Below are 16223 nucleotides of genomic sequence, written 5' to 3' on the forward strand. Positions count from 1 at the left end.
ACAATATTACAGTGTCCATAAAAAAGCCAGCTCAGATTTTAAATACAGCATGTTGGGGGAGGGGCTGGGCTGTAATTCTGAGAATCTGCCCTAACACTGGTTAAAGATGTCGGCGGCTGTGTTGACGGTTGTTTTAGCCCTGTTCTTGAAGATTTGATGTAGTTTCAGGGTAGAGGTCGTTTAAAGGCAATATTTCAAAGGGATTGGAACTGTATTTAAAATCTGAGCTGGCTTTTTTATGGACACTGTAATATTGTATGTCATGACACAGTGAAACTAAAAAAAGGAGCGTCCGCATGTCTAGGTTTCCACAATGTCAGAATATGTAAGTTCTAAAATACCATTTACACGTGGAAAGTGTTGGCAATGGCACCGTGTAAGTTCCAAAATATCATTAAACGTGAAAGTTGCCACGATTCCTTTGTCAATGTTTGCCATGCTTGTAATTGTAAAATCTCTGCTTCCACAACTGTCTCTACCTCGACTGCTAATTATTATTTCTATAGCGCTGAAAAGGCGTATGAAGCACTGTACATTTTCATATAACCAGCACTCTTAATATAGATGATAATGGGAGTTATTCCATACAATCAATAGGGGATAGTATCTTGCAGTATCCCTTCATGCCCTTTAGCGATCCTCAGAAACACCACTTTGTGTTCAATAAGTTTTCACTACATAAAAGCTTTAGGTGTTGCATCGTCATTGGATCAATAGATTTTTAAAAATATATTATTATTGTATTTTTGTTTTAATCTTGAAATATAAATATTTCATTCACACTCAGAAAACTTCATTCAGTATTATCATAAGTTTTAGCTGGTACTTGGCTTTAAGTCAGACACACTATTTCACCAACATGTTATACCTAGATAACTTATACTATTCTGATGATTCTAGTATTGGCTGACTTTTAATATTCTATTTTACTTTCGGGACTTCACCTTGAGAAAGCAATATACACTTCTCCCTCCGTATTCGCGGTTTCGATTATTCACGGTTTTTAGCTTGCTGGCTCCTCCCGCCAAATTACATCAGCTTGCATAGAGAAATCGCCGATTCCAAGCGTTTACAGAGAAAATCGCCGATTCCCAGCACTTCCTGCACCGTGTTTTGCCTCTCCTTCAAGAACAGACCAGGTCTCCCACCATGTTATTCGCAGTTTCACCCTATTCATGATGGTTTTTAATAGAAAACAGCGAACAACATATGAAAAAGTTATTTGCGTTTTTTCTGTATTTGCGGTTCTGTTAATCCCCTATCACAGCGAATACGGAGGGAGAAGTGTACTGCGAAACATGTCGGTGAAATAGTGTCCCTGACTTAAAACCAAATACCAGCTAAAACTTATGATAATACTGAATTAATTTTTCTGAGTGTGAAATAAATATTTATATTTCAAGATTAAAACAAAAATACAATAATAATATATATCAAAAAAATCTATTGATCCACAACAGGCTATTCTAATAACTTAACCATTCCTACCCACCCATCCTCTCTCAACCAGCCTCCTTCATTGATCCAAAACTTTCCACCGCTTGCCCGGCTCCCTCACCAACAAAAGAACATGCCCAACTTCACAAAAAAACTGCTAGCCCTCCTCCTCCTCTACCTTCTTAGCTCAAGACAATGGATCCCCAAAGCCTCAGCATTCAAACCCATCCCCACCTACTACACCTGGAACAGAATCACCAAACCAGACAAACTACATCAATCCTTCAGCACCCTCCATGACTACAAGGAATCAGGCCCCTTCCCAATCTCCGTGGTCAATACCTCCAGACACTTCCCAAGACCTCCACAAAAAAGAAACAGACTCCTAAAAAGCCTACCAATTACCCAACACACAACCTCCCCAGAACACTACATAATCACTGGTGCCTATTTAAACATCCGCTCAGCTAGAAACAAAACCCAACTGATTAAAGATTGGCTAGAAGAAACCCAACTCGACATTCTTCTCCTAACTGAAACATGGCTAATTTATGATCAGGACATCATCATTGGAGACCTACTCCCTGCAAACTACAAAATCATTCCGCTATCACGACAAACCAGGAGAGGAGGTGGCCTAGCAATAATCCTCAAAGATCAATTCCAGTTCCAAACCCTAGACTCCAAAATGACCAAAGACCTGGAAATCCTCTCCTGTAAACTATCCAAAGCAGACTGCAAAGATTACCTAACCATAACAGTATTCTACACCCCCCCTAACAAATGGAACCAAGCTAAAGAAGATCTCTATGAATTCCTCCTCGCAAATTCCACCGCCGGCACACATACCCTCCTTGCCGGCGACGTAAATCTACACCTGGAACAGGCAGAGAATTCCAACGTTTCAGATCTTTTCTCCTTCCTAACATCCCTAGGATACTCTAAACCACCCCCAACCAAAACACATACCAAAGGACATCAATTAGACCTGATCTCATTCCTCCCCAACTCCCCTTCTACCCCCCCCAGCATAAGCTTCAAAGACAAAACCTGGACCCCCACCCCCTGGTCTGATCACCTCAGATGCAACTTCAACTTACACTGGCTCAAAAAACAAAGCCAAAGGACACCAAGAACTACTTTCAAAGAAAAAACAATATGGACTAGAGGTCAACTAAACCCTGAAAAATTCTGGTCCCACTACAACCCAACATCCACCATGGACCCAAACCCCAACTTCATCCCAGGTTGGAACAACTTCAGCACCCAGGTTCTAAATGACATGGCCCCACTAAAACCCTATAAGAAAAAACATCGCACATCTGCCAATTGGTTTGACGCCAACCTACTAGCTCTGAAACGAGAAGTGCGCAAACTAGAAAGAACCTGGTGCAAATCCGGCACAGATACAGATAGGCATGCCTGGCGTACCAAAGTCACAGAATACAAAAAAACGATCAAGGAGAAACGCTCCAAATATTATGCCCAATCAATCAACACCCCAACCCTGAACAGCAATAAACTCTTTAGACTTATCAACTCATTATTTGATACCAACTCATATAAAAGCTCCCCCACAGACCTTCCACCCTCTCCAACTAAGCTAGCTGACTACTTCGCCAACAAAATTCACAACTTAAAAACCTCTCTCGCAACAACAAGCACCAGCCCATCAACCCTTCTGCCCACCCCAAACAATGAAGGTATTACCGCAGACATGACCTGGAATCGCTTCGAGAACCCAGACTGGAACCTATTCCTACTGCTATACACTAAATATGCCAAATCAAACTGCCTTCTAGACAATTGCCCTCCCTCCATCATGAAAACAGCCTCCCCCTCCTTTCAAAGTAGAGCTCTTCAACTGGATTACCCTCTGCCTGTCCACTGGCTACTTTCCACTGGAACTTGGCCACATCCTCATATCTCCAACCATCAAAAACCCCAAAAAATCACTCTCCACAACCACAAACTACAGACCCATCACCAACATACCCTTCTTCCTCAAGATTATGGAAGGCCTTGTAAACCAGGACCTCATGTCCTACCTCGAAAAATTTAACATCCTTCATGACTCCCAGTCTGGATTCCGCACAAACTACAGCACTGAAACCGTCCTAGCATCTCTAACCGACTACCCCCTCCAACTATTCTCACAGGGAAACAGTGCCCTAATAATAGTTTGACCTCAGTAGTGCCTTTGACCTGGTAGACCATGACATTCTACTCAACTACCTCGATTCCATAGGCATCTCGGGACAGGTACTAACCTGGCTCACAGGCTTCTTAAAAAACCGCACCTACCAAGTATACAACGAGGGAACCTACTCCCACACCTGGTCCAACCCCTGTGGTGTCCCACAAGGCTCCCCCCTATCACCTTCTCTATTCAATATTTACATGACTCCACTGGGACACATGTTTTATCCCAGGACAAGCAGGCAGGTATTCTCACTAGTGGGTGATGTCATCCGACAGAGCCCCGATACGGACATCTTGAAAGCATGTCTTGCTTGAAGAAACTTAGAAGTTTCGAGATGCCCGCACCGCGCATGCGCCAGTGCCTTCCCGCCCGATGTATCGGGCGTGTCTCCTCAGTTCTTTTCTTTCCGCGGAGCTGAGAAGTTCTCTTCAATCTGCGCTGACTGAATTTCAGTTTTTCTTTGCCTTCTTTAACCCGCGTTTTGGTTTATTTCTTTGAATTCACTTTACTTTACTTTATTTAAAAAAAAAAAAAAAAAAAAAAGTTCAAAATTATTTCTTCCGGCGGTTCGGCCGGCCCGGCCTCGTGGCTGCGGCCTACCTCTTTCGACATTGCAGCGTCGATTTTCCGGCCTATGTCACGGCCAATCACCGGTTTTAAAAAGTGCAGCAAGTGCCAGCGTGCGATTTTGTTGACGGACCCGCATCGACGCTGCCTTCAGTGTCTTGGTCCGGACCACGTTCCGAAATCGTGCAGGCCTTGTTCCACGCTCACTGCGCGCTCGTTTAAGCGACGTTGCTTACTTTGGGAGTCGATGTTCAAGATGGAGACTGCCAAGGATCTGTCTGCTTCTACATCTGCTGAGGTTTCACCGATTCGCTCGAAACCTGCATCGACGACTTCCGCATCCGGCATCGTGAAGCCAGCATCGTTTACACCGGCTGCGGCTTCCAGTTCCGCTGCGGCGCCTGCCTCTGTCTCTTCGGTTCAGGTACCGCCTTCCACTGTCTCTCCCGTGGTCATCAAGGTGCCCAAAGCTACTAAGCAGAAGCACTTGGCCACGAAGGAGCGCGAAGACCGTGCAGGAGGACCCCCTTTCGGTGCGGATCCCTCCATATCGGCTTCGCTTCGATCCCTGCTGGAAGCTCAGTTTGTCGAGCTTATGCAAACTATGGGACCCCGGCTTATCGCCAACATTCAGGGTGAAGTCCGAGCACCGGTCCCTGAGGGCGGTCCGCCCCCTCCCCCTCCCCCTCGCCGTTCGATCTCGCTGCTCGACGAGGGGGATCGGCGGAGGGCGGCGGATGCCTCCAGAAGGGCTTCCCTTCCTGATATGCCACCTTTAGAGCCCATTACTCCTCCAAGGCAACAGGGCGCTGGGACAGTCCCTGATATTCGGAGTCCTGGGCATACTGCATCGCAGGAAGAGTTCTTCCGCACTCCATACCAGACTTGGGTGGCGCTGCGTGAGTCCGCGTCCTTGCCACCTCTGCGATCCACCGCTTCGAGCCCCATCCATTCCTTAGAGGCTTCAGGGGATCGTGCGATGCACAGAAGTTCTCGCTCCCCATCCCGGCACCGGGAGGGGCATCGTTCTCGTCATTCATCTCGACACTCCTCACGTCATTCGGAAGTGTCCCCACAGAAAAAGATGCAACGTTTGGGATACTCATCGTCCGATGTTTCCCAACCGGAGGGACCAGAGTATGAGGAACCAGCTACCTCTTATTCTCCATGCCGGTCTCAGCTCTCCCTAGACCCGGAGGCTTCCACTTCGTCTAGTCCGTCTCGGCGGCCGGCCTTGGCGGACCAATTGTCTTTCTCATCTTTTCTCCGACAGATGGCGGATGACTTAGATGTGACTTTGGATACTGGATCTAAATACTCTAAAGAGTATTTGGACACGATGCATTTGCCTCACCCTCCGGCGGAGACTCTCCGGCTTCCTTTGCATAAATTGCTGGACCAGACTTTCATGCGCTGTTTTGAGACACCGTATTCTATCCCTGCGGTTCCCAGCAAGCTGGATGCTCGATACCGCATCGTTCACCACAAGGGGTTTGAGGGAGCTCAACTTTCTCATCAGTCTCTGCTGGTCGAGTCTTCTCTCAAGCGTTCTCACCCCTCCCAGGTCTACGCTTCTGTGCCTCCGGGCAGGGAGGGAAGAACGATGGACAAGTTTGGTAGACGAGTTTACCAAAATTCGATGATGGCGACTCGAGTGCTCAATTACAATTTCTTCTTCTCTTCTTATTTGGATTTCTTCTTGCCGGTCCTCCGCAAGTTTGTCCCTTTCATCGATGCTGAAGCTCGTTTCCAGTTTGAGGAGGTGGTGGCAACCCTGTCCCAGTTGCGGCTGCAGCTGATGCAATCCTCTTACGATGCCTTCGAGCTCTCGGCACGTGCGGCAGCCTGCTCAGTCGCCATGCGTCGCCTGGCCTGGCTTCGCACTATTGATATGGATCCGAACCTCCAAGACAGATTGGCTAATGTGCCTTGTGCGGGAGCGGATCTATTCGATGAGTCTATCGAGACTGTCACTAAAAAGCTTTCGGACCACGAGAAGTCTTTTCAATCCATTCTGCGTCCTAAGCCTAAGCCTCAACAGTCTCGTCCCTCTAGACCGCCTCAAATCTACCAGAGGCGTTATCAACCAAGACAGGCTCCCCTAGCGAGACAGCCTGCGAAGAGGCAGCCTCCACAGAAGTCTCAGCAGAAGCCTCAGATGCCGGCTGCACCCAAGGCCACTCAGCCTTTTTGACTCTCTCCCAGGGAGCATAACCGACGTTCTGTCTTCCCTTGTTTTTCCCATCGGGGGTCGACTCCACCATTTTTATCATCGATGGGAGTCGATCACCTCGGACCTTTGGGTCCTTACCATCGTAAGAGAGGGATACTCTCTTCATTTCCAACGGGTCCCCCCGGACCACCCTCCAAGAGAGTATCCTTCCAACTCGATGCAAACCGCTCTTCTTCTACAGGAGGCGCAGGCTCTGCTTCGGCTTCGAGCCGTCGAGCCGGTGCCGGTAGATTAGCAAAACCGGGGGTTCTACTCCCGGTATTTCTTGGTTCCGAAGAAGACGGGCGATCTGCGTCCCATTTTGGACCTTCGAGTCCTCAACAAGTTTTTGGTCAAGGAGCGGTTCCGCATGCTGACCCTTGCCTCTCTCTACCCCCTACTCGAGCAGAACGATTGGTTATGCTCTCTGGACCTCAAGGAGGCCTACACTCACATCCCGATTCATCCGGCCTCCCGCAAGTTCCTCAGATTTCGGGTGGGACATCTACATCTGCAGTATCGAGTGCTTCCATTTGGCCTTTCCTCTTCGCCCAGAGTCTTCACGAAGTGTCTGGTGGTGGTGGCCGCTGCACTCCGGAACATGGGTCTTCAGGTGTTTCCATACCTCGACGACTGGCTCATCAAGGCCCCGTCGGCCCCAGAGGTCATTTCGGCGACCTTGACCACGATTTGTTTTCTGCAGAGCTTGGGCTTCGAGATCAACTTTCCCAAGTCACATCTTCAGCCCACCCAGACTCTCTCCTTCATCGGGGCGGTCCTGGATACCATCCAACTTCGAGCGTTCCTCCCTCCTCAGCGCATGGATGCTCTTCTTCTACTCTGCCAGTCGGTGTCTTCTCGCCCGTCCATCTCAGCGAGACACATGATGGTCCTCTTGGGTCACATGGCATCCACAGTTCATGTGACGCCTTTTGCCAGACTACATCTCAGAATTCCTCAATGGACCTTGACATCTCAGTGGACTCAGGTCTCCGACCCATTGTCCCGACACATTGTAGTCACTCCTGCTCTACGGCAGTCTCTTCTTTGGTGGATGACCTCTTCGAATCTATCCAGAGGTTTGCTGTTTCACTCTCCTCCCCACCAGAAGGTTCTCACGACCGATTCCTCGAACTATGCATGGGGAGCTCATCTGGATGGTCTTCGCACTCAGGGGTTTTGGACCAGTGCGGAACGACTCCATCAAATCAATCTTCTGGAGCTCAGAGCCATCTTCAATGCTCTCCAAGCCTTTCAGCATCTGCTTCACGACATGGTGGTCCTTATTCGCACAGACAATCAGGTCGCCATGTATTATGTCAACAAACAAGGGGGCACGGGCTCGGCCCCTCTTTGTCAGGAAGCTCTTCGAGTCTGGGATTGGGCGATTCGCCACAACACCTTCCTCAGAGCTGTCTACATTCAGGGGAAGGACAACGTCTTGGCAGACAAATTGAGTCGTCTTCTCCAACCTCACGAATGGACGCTCCATTCCAAACCCCTTCATCAGATCTTCGCTCAGTGGGGAACGCCTCAGATAGACCTCTTTGCAGCGCCCTACAACTTCAAACTGCCTCAGTTTTGCTCCAGGATCTACACTCCTCTCCGCCTCGAGGCAGACGCCTTTCTACTGGAGTGGGGGAATCGCTTCCTTTATGCGTTTCCTCCCTTTCCTCTCATTCAAAAGACTCTGGTCAAGTTAAGATCAGACCATGCCACCATGATCCTGATTGCTCCTCGGTGGCCCAGACAACCTTGGTTCTCCCTTCTACTTCAACTCAGCAGCAGGGAGCCAATACTTCTTCCAGTGTTTCCTTCACTGCTTACTCAACATCAAGGTTCACTACTTCATCCCAACCTGCAGTCTCTCCACCTGACAGCTTGGTTCCTTTCAACATAACCCCTCACCAGTTCTCTCATGCTGTGAGGGAGGTCTTGGAGGCTTCCAGGAAGCCTGCTACTCGACAATGCTATTCCCAAAAATGGACGAGATTCTCGACCTGGTGTATTTCCAATGCTACAGAACCTCAGAAAGCTTCTCTATCGTCTGTATTGGACTATCTTCTACACCTGTCCCAGTCTGGTCTCAAGTCTACCTCTATACGAGTCCACCTGAGTGCTATTGCGGCTTTCCATCAGCCCCTACAGGGGAAACCTTTGTCTGCTCATCCTGTGGTTTCCAAATTTATGAAAGGACTTTTTCATGTCAATCCTCCTATCAAACCCCCTCCTGTGGTTTGGGATCTCAATGTTGTCCTGTCTCATCTTATGAAGCCTCCGTTTGAACCTCTCAAAACGGCTCCTCTTAAGTATCTCGCCTGGAAGGTGGTTTTCCTGGTGGCCCTCACGTCAGCTCGCCGAGTCAGTGAGCTTCAGGCCCTAGTGGCAGATCCACCCTTCACTGTATTCCATCATGACAAGGTGGTTCTCCGTACTCATCCAAAATTCTTACCTAAAGTGGTCTCTGAATTTCACATCAATCAATCCATCGTGCTTCCAGTGTTTTTTCCAAAGCCTCATTCTCATCCTGGGGAATCTGCTTTGCACACTCTGGACTGTAAACGTGCTCTGGCTTTCTACTTGGATCGCACAAAGCCACACAGAACTGCACCTCAACTTTTCGTCTCCTTTGATCCAAACAAGTTGGGACGACCTGTATCGAAGCGCACCATCTCTAACTGGATGGCGGCTTGTATCTCTTCCTGCTATGCCCAGGCTGGATTATCCCTTCCCTGTAAGGTCACAGCCCACAAGGTCAGAGCAATGGCAGCCTCTGTAGCCTTCCTCAGATCGACACCGATTGAGGAGATTTGTAAGGCTGCCACTTGGTCCTCGGTTCATACATTCACCTCTCATTATTGTCTGGATACTTTCTCCAGACGGGATGGACAGTTTGGCCAAACTGTATTACAAAATTTGTTCTCTTAAGTTGCCAACTCTCCCACCATCCCATTGGGGTTAGCTTGGAGGTCACCCACTAGTGAGAATACCTGCCTGCTTGTCCTGGGATAAAGCAATGTTACTTACCGTAACAGTTGTTATCCAGGGACAGCAGGCAGCTATTCTCACGTCCCACCCACCTCCCCTGGGTTGGCTTCTCAGGCTAGCTACCTGAACTGAGGAGACACGCCCGATACATCGGGCGGGAAGGCACTGGCGCATGCGCGGTGCGGGCATCTCGAAACTTCTAAGTTTCTTCAAGCAAGACATGCTTTCAAGATGTCCGTATCGGGGCTCTGTCGGATGACATCACCCACTAGTGAGAATAGCTGCCTGCTGTCCCTGGATAACAACTGTTACGGTAAGTAACATTGCTATCTGACCGAAAGTTGAAATCCTACATCTACGCAGATGACATCACAATTGTCATCCCCATCTACTCATTCTCGCAAGAAACAGAGCAACTCATCTCATCAGTACTTACTATGGTCGAACACTGGACCACCCAGTCCAAACTGAAACTAAACCCAGAAAAGACCAATCTCTTCCTAGCAAGTCCCAACCACAAATTAACGAACACCACCTTACAACTCAACGGCCTAACTTATCCTATTAACCCCACCATCAAAATCCTTGGAGTCATCCTAGACCGCTGCCTGACCTTCGAAGACCACACTAACACCCAGGTCAAAAAATGCTTTTAGACCCTCTGGAAACTCCGTACCATCAAACATTACTTCGACTTCCCCTCCTTCAGATTGCTGGTCCAATCCCTAATCCTAAGCACACTGGATTACTGTAATATAATTTATATAGGCTCCTACAAGAAAACCATCCAGCGACTGAGACTTATCCAAAACACCGCGGTCCGCCTAATCTTTGGCCTCAAAAAGTCAGACCACATCACCCCTTATTATAGAAAACTGCACTGGCTGCCAATAGAAGCGAGAGTCATCTTCAAATTCGCCTGTCTCAGCTTTAAAACCTTAACTGGCTTATCCCCGATTTATCTGTCTCACCACTTCGTGTTCCCTGGAACCACACGCACGCGTAATGCCAACCTGTTTACCTACCCTTCCCCAAAGGGATGCACCTACAAAAGATTCTTCAATAGAACTCTCTCATACCAAGCTGGCAGATGGACAAACTGCCTGACCACCCTTATCTCATCTGCCCCATCTTACTCATCCTTCAGGAAATCTCTCAAATCTTTCCTCTATGACAAATTTCTAGAACCTCCCCCATCACCAAATAATTAAAGACTACCATCCAATAATTGATACTAGTTGTCTTCCTGACATTCTCCACCCTGCACTGGTTTTGTACACTGCTTTGTTCTTTATAATGCCTCTCGCACTGCCTCACCACTATATACATATCTCTGCTGTATATGTACTGTCTCCTGTATGATAAACCTACACTGTTTCTTTGCTGTATAAAATACCTATACTGAATATGTACAGTTCGCATTGTATCTTCGCTGTAAATGTACAGTCTCTTACACTGTAAACCGCTCTGAACTGTTTGTGGTACTGCGGTATATAAAAATAAAGTTATTATTATTATTATATTAGCATCAAATTTAACATTTCATTAGGAAATTAGTATTCTATAATGTTAAAATATTATGAAAGAAATCTAAATTTATATCATTCTTATTGAATATAATAATCCCCCATCCCTCCCTCCCTCCCAATTCAATAATACATAAAATCATCTTTATTGTGAATTCATTCAAATATTGATATATTATGTAATAATCAGAAATAAAATCCCACCCCTTTCCCCTCTAATCAAATATCTTATCATGGGAAAAGTTAATCATTCATTACAAAAATCTGTTAACGGTCCCCAGACTTTCTGAAATTTACTCACATAACCTTTTTGCGTTGCAATGGTGAGTTCCAACGATGCAACACCTAAAGCTTTTGTGTAGTGAAAACTTATTGAACACAAAGTGGTGTTTCTGAGGATCGCTAAATTTCTGAAGGGTGTTATATGTGAAGGGATACTGCAAGATTATTTATAAATGATGCATATCTTTGTCACTGATACCCTGATAAAGAGAATTATAGTAATCCAGCTGACTACCATTCTTTGCTTACTTGAAATGATTGAGAAATTTGGAAAATTTTCAGGTTACAAGATAAATTGGAGTAAATCAGAAATTCTTCCACTCAATGTCCATTGTACAAAAGGTTTGTTTCATTCTGCGCCGTTCACGGAGGAGGATGTTTATAAGCAACTTGAAAAACTGAAGGTGGACAAAGCGATGGGACCAAACGGGATCCATCCCAGGATACTAAGGGAGCTCAGAGAGGTTCTGGCGAGTCCTATTAAAGACTTGTTCAACAAATCTCTGGAGACGGGAGTGATTCCTGGGGATTGGAGGAGAGCGGATGTGGTCCCTATTCATAAAAATGGTCACAGGGATGAAGCAGGAAACTACAGGCCGGTGAGCCTCACTTCAGTTGTTGGAAAAATAATGGAAGTGTTGCTGAAAGAAAAGATAGTGTACTTCCTTGAATCTAATGGGTTACAGGATCCGAGGCAACATGGCTTTACAAAAGGTAAATCTTGCCAAACGAACCTGATTGAATTTTTTGATTGGGTGACCAGAGAGCTGGATCGAGGACATATGCTAGATGTAATTTACTTGGATTTAAGCAAAGCCTTTGATACAGTTCCTCATAGGAGGCTGTTGAACAAACTTGAAGGGCTGAAGTTAGGACCCAAAGTGGTGAACTGGGTCAGAAACTGGCTGTCGGACAGACGCCAGAGGGTGGTGGTTAATGGAAGTCGCTCGAAGGAAGGAAAGGTGACTAGTGGAGTCCCTCAGGGTTCGGTGCTGGGGCCAATCCTGTTCAATATGTTTGTGAGTGACATTGCTGAAGGGTTAGAAGGAAAAGTGTGCCTTTCTGCAGATGATACCAAGATTTGTAACAGAGTAGACACCGAAGAGGGAGTGGAAAATATGAAAAAGGATCTGCAAAAGTTAGAGGAATGGTCTAATGCCTGGCAACTAAAATTCAATGCAAAGAATGCAGAGTAATGCATTTGGGGATTAATAGGAAGGAACCGTATATGCTGGGAGGAGAGAAGCTGATATACACGGACGGGGAGAGGGACCTTGGGGTTATAGTGTCTGAAGATCTAAAGGCGAAAAAACAGTGTGACAAGGCAGTGGCTGCTGCCAGAAGGATGCTGGGCTGTATAAAGAGAGGCGTAGTCAGTAGAAGGAAGAAGGTGTTGATGCCCCTGTACAGGTCATTGGTAAGGCCCCACTTGGAGTATTGTGTTCAGTTTTGGAGACCGTATCTGGCGAAAGACGTAAGAAGACTTGAGGCGGTCCAGAAGAGGGCGATGAAAATGATAGGAGGCTTGCGTCAGAAGACATATGAGGAGAGACTGGAAGCCCTGAATATGTATACCCTAGAGGAAAGGAGGGACAGGGGAGATATGATTCAGACGTTCCAATACTTGAAGGGTATTAACGTAGAACAAAATCTTTTCCAGAGAAAGGAAAATGGTAAAACCAGAGGACATAATTTGAGGTTGAGGGGTGGTAGATTCTGGGGCAATGTTAGGAAATTCTACTTTACGGAGAGGGTGGTAGATGCCTGGAATGCCCTCCCGAGAGAGGTGGTGGAGAGTAAAACTGTGACTGAGTTCAAAGAAGTGTGGGATGAACACAGAAGATTTAGAATCAGAAAATAATATTAAAGATTGAACTAGGCCAGTTACTGGGCAGACTTGCACGGTCTGTGTCTGTGTATGGCCGTTTGGTGGAGGATGGGCTGGGGAGGGCTTCAATGGCTGGGAGGGTGTAGATGGGCTGGAGTAAGTGTTAACAGAGATTTCGGCAGTTGGAACCCAAGCACAGTACCGGGTAAAGCTTTGGATTCTTGTCCAGAAATAGCTAAGAAGAAAAAAAATTAAAAAAAATTTAAATTGAATCAGGTTGGGCAGACTGGATGGACCATTCGGGTTTTTATCTGCCGTCATCTACTATGTTACTATGTTCTACGGAGGGAGGATGGAATAAAGTATTTAGGCATTTGGATTAAAAATACAATGGAAGAAACAATAAAAATAAATGAAAAATCTTTATTACAGAAGGTCACAGAAATGTGTGAGCAATGGAATCCTTTACATCTTTCATGGTGGGGGAGAGTCCAAACTATTAAGATGATGATCTTGCCTGTGGTTTGTTATCAGACGGGTATGTTGCCAGTTTATTTTCAAGGGTCCTTTTATAAAAAATTAAATAGTATTCTTATAAAATTTATTTGGCTAGGTAAAACTCCTAGAGTGGCCTTGGTATCTTTACAAAGGCCAATTTCAGAGGGAGGGGTAAATTTTCCCAATTTTTATAGGTACCATCAATCCTATATTTTGCACCAGGGTATGTATTGGGTCCTCCCAGAGCTCATGGAAAAACTCCCAGTTTGGTTGTGGCTAGAATGGCAACTCATGTCTCCATTACGCCTCTGCCATGTGGTCAATATCAAAATGCCTAGTTACAGTAAAGATAACAGAATATTAGCTGATACATGGAAAACATTGCGTTATGTAAGTAATTTAACAACTATTCCAATTCACAAATCTACAAATCAATCTATATGGCTAAACTCCAAGATTCAAATTGGCGGAGAAAGGCTCGCCTGGAAGCATTGGATGATAGCAGGAATACGTCTATTAGATGATGTTATTTCTAATGGTAAAATGCTTGAATTTTCACAGTTGCAACATAAATTTGGCCATTCAGGTGGGGTTCCCTGAGTGGAAAAACCTTAATAATCAATTTAGTATAGAGTTCTTATATTTTCAGATGGACTTCTTGGGACACCAGGCCGCCCAGTGGTATAAATTGCTGACTGGATTTATTAAAAAGAAACCAAATACTGGTCTGAGAGACATTTGGAGTATCGAGATTAAGCACCAAATTACTGTGTCTCATTGGCCACAAATTTGGACTTGGAGGATGAGATGTACAGTGTCGGCATCTATGAGACAAACTTGGTTTTTTCTGTTACATAGAGCTTTATGGACCCCTGTTCGGTTACAAAAATCGGATAGCTCTAAGTCTAATAAATGTTGGAACTGTCATCTCGAAGCAGGGACTTTAGATAATTTATTATTCTATTGTCCATTTATTATGAATTTCTGGAAATCAATTTGGGACCAAATTAATTGTTTATTAGATAACCCTGTGGCATTATCATATGATACTGTGCTGTTTGGTATGGCAATGAGAGCAAAAAGTCAGATTTCTACAAATAATAACAAATTATTACTTATAATGACTGGGGTTGCCATTCAACAAATTACATATACAGTGGTACCTTGGATTACGAGCATAATCCGTTCCAGGAGCATGCTCGTAATTCAAAATGCTCGTTTATCAAAGTGAGTTTCCCCATAGGAAATAATGGAAACTCACTTTGATAGGTTCCCCCCCCCCCCCCCCCCGAGACCAGCAGCGCTGCTCCCCCCCATGAGCACCGGCATTGCTCCCCCCAAAGGCCCCCCCGAGAACCGGCACCCACCCCCCCTCGATCCGGCATCCCCCCGCCGCCATCGGGCACCCCCCCCACCGCGACCTGAGGTCCCCCAACCCACCCAAACCCTCTTCTTACTTCAGTGTAGCCTCCGCATCAGCACCAGCATGTCCTGCCGGTGCCCGAAGATCTGCTTCCTGTGCTGGGCCTTGAGCATGTGCGTATGCTCAAGGCCTGAGAGTTCACGTTCATAGAGGCATGGAACACTGCTGATGACACTCTGCTGGTCTCACCTCTTCTGATGTCATTTCCTGTTTCTGAAGGATGGGACCAGCAGAATCAACAAAGGCACAGACCTGTCATGGCTCTACACTTTTATACAGCTTTATATCCTTGGGAATTAAGCTGCTGGAGCAAAGAGTGGGGGGTAATAATAATAATAATAACTTTATTCTTATATACCGCCAGCAATCTTGCGACTTCTAGGCGGTTTACAAAACGAGAGACAGTAAATACAATAATGAGAAACTGTACATGCAACGAATTAAAGAGTATAGCAGTGTGCATTGTGACCAGCCAGGCATTCTCCCAGTGCAGGTCCCAGTCAGGACAGAGAGAAAGAAGGTGAAACAGAAAGCCCGGGGAGGAATTGGGAAGGAACAGGTTGGGTCTGAGCTAGATAATCTTGTTGACCACCGGGGGAGCCCAAGAGGCCCTTGGAACACTGCCAGGGCTGACACAGCAGGGCGGGGTCCCAAGGTATATAAGCCTGTCCCAGACACCAGGAAGGGGAGCCAGCTAGGGAGGAAGTTTAGGCCTTGCCTCCCTAGGGACCCTGCTGAGCCAAGCAGGGACAACAGGCCTCAGCCGATGGAGTTGGAGGAGCTTGAGCAGTCAGGAGAGTTGTTTCAAGCTGATGAACCCATGGATTGCCAAGACACCTGGACTACTGGAGATGATAACTTGCCAGAGCCAATGCTGGTGAACTGGACTTTGAGCCACAAGCAGTGAGTGTTTGTTTTTGAACTGTTTGTGAGCTGTGTTTTTCTTTGGAATGCTGAGGTTTTGAGTGAAAGCTTAGAGAGAGTTTGGGGAGAGGTTTTGCTTCCATCTGGGAGGGAATTTGAAAGCCTGTCTGAAGGCCTACAATTTTGGCAAAACCTGCTACTCTCTCCTGTTCCTGATAACCATAATTAATGATTGTCAGAGGCTTTCCTATTTTCTGCTAAAGACTAGAAACTAAGGAAACTCAAATATTGAACTGCAGTCTCAGGACTGAATAAAAGGACTGCTTATCTGCAGTTAGAATAAGCTCTAAGGAGCTAAGGTCTCCAGATTGGGTGAGACTGAAGAAGCAGTGGAG

Source organism: Geotrypetes seraphini, chromosome 1 (assembly GCF_902459505.1).
Source record: "Geotrypetes seraphini chromosome 1, aGeoSer1.1, whole genome shotgun sequence".
Classification (NCBI taxonomy): Eukaryota; Metazoa; Chordata; class Amphibia; order Gymnophiona; family Dermophiidae; genus Geotrypetes; species Geotrypetes seraphini.